Genomic DNA, 1,879 nt, shown 5'->3' with positions numbered 1-1,879 from the left:
GACTCTTAACTGGGGAAGTCATTATTTCATGCCTTGTATGAGGCCCAAGGTTGAGGCTGACTTTGACCAAGGATAAACAAATATGGATCCTAGACGCTGCTAAGGAAGATTAATGAAGATAAGGGTGACAGAGACTGTCCATGTCTCTCATTCTAAAAGGGGTGCTCAATATGAGATTGAGACAAATCTTAGCTTGTTTAAAGTCTGGTTTAAAGAATGTAAGAAACTCACCATGATAGGCTAAAAGGTAACTAAAGACCTGTTCCTATGTTTATAAGAAACCTGATGGGTCCTTGTATACAAGCTCAAGAGGAAGTTGGGAATGCTTTTAAGAAGCCTGTGGGTCCTTGTACAAAGCCCAAGAGGAGGCTAATCGAGGGTCATCGATGGTCCTTGTTATAGCACCAGAGAAAGCTATGTGGTTTTGAACTTATTTTGGCTTTAAGCAAATGGGTAAGAGGTTTCACCGGGAATAATTCCTCTTGGGTGGATGTATCCTAGTTTTGGTTCTAAGGCTTTTTTCAAGATGTTTCACCGGGAATAATTCATCTTGAGGGTTTGAACTACAGATCTCTAATTAGGAAAGAGCCTTCACCGAAAAGACATTCTCAATCCTAGGCCATAGTCCTATAATATATATATATATATATAGTTTAACTGTCCTAAGGTTTACACTCAGACATAGTTCTAAACAATATATAAACAGTTTATATTTGACAGTAATTTAAATAAAGACTGTAAATTGAAAGCTATAAAGCCTAACCTGGATGGAGTGGAGGCCTTTGAAGATGTATGTACAAAGCCTCACCAGCAATTTTATTGATAACAGTTGAATATTTATTATAAACAGTTAAGGGTTTTTGAAAACAGAAGAAGTCAAGATGGACATAGGTCACATAGGTATCTGAAGAGTTTCACCGGGAATAATGCCCTTCAAATACCAGAAGAATACAGAAAGAAGATTTTGTAAATACAGTTTTTGAAAACAAACTATGAAAAGAAAAAGGTGTTGGGTCTTACACTCTATTAGAGGCCCAAATGATTTATTTACTGTTTGTGAGAAACAGTTGAGGAGATACACGGTTTTGTTGTCTGAAAACCTGGATCGTCTGTTTGTTCGGAGATTGAAAATAGTTTTGAAAATTGACAAAAAGTCAACTTAATTAAAGTAAAGATGAAATCTATACCTAATTAAGACCTAAATGACTTAGGTTTTTATCAAAAAATTATACTCACAATAATTAGGTAAAAAATACAAATGAAAACATATATTTGAAGTATTAAGAAAACACTTAAAATACACCATTTTAAACCTAATAAAAATATATGAAATAAATAATATTTTTGTGATTTTTTTATTGTTCATAAAATAGATATATTTATTAACAAGTGTGTGAAAAATTAAGTTAAAATGAATTAATTTGATAAGTGAATTAAATAGTTTAAGTTATGAAGAAATTAGAGAAGAAAAGTGGTAAAAAAATGGTTTTGGTCCTAGCAAGGCTTGAACCCACGCCTTTGACAACTACTTCTCAAAACCTAACCAACTGAGCTACACGCTCAGTTTGTAATATCACCACCACGAATTTGTTTTATTTTAAAAAAACACCCAGGAGATTCAAATTTGCGCGCCACCATAGTCATCTTCTTCCTTGAGCTCGTGAGAAGTTGAATTTCTAACTATCTGGTTTCTCAACCAAATGGTATGATGTAAACATCAATTTTGCTCGTTTTTGGACGAGGAACATGATCATGGGTTCAAAATTCATTTATTCTAAGTGTAACTAACTAATTTCAGTATAAACACAAAGAACACATAAAGCCTAACTTTAAAATTAAATGATGAACAAGATGAATAAATGAATGATGATAGAGGGTT

The sequence above is a fragment of the Vicia villosa genome, linkage group LG5 (assembly GCF_029867415.1).
Source record: "Vicia villosa cultivar HV-30 ecotype Madison, WI linkage group LG5, Vvil1.0, whole genome shotgun sequence".
Classification (NCBI taxonomy): Eukaryota; Viridiplantae; Streptophyta; class Magnoliopsida; order Fabales; family Fabaceae; genus Vicia; species Vicia villosa.
This window is presented reverse-complemented; position numbering follows the sequence as displayed.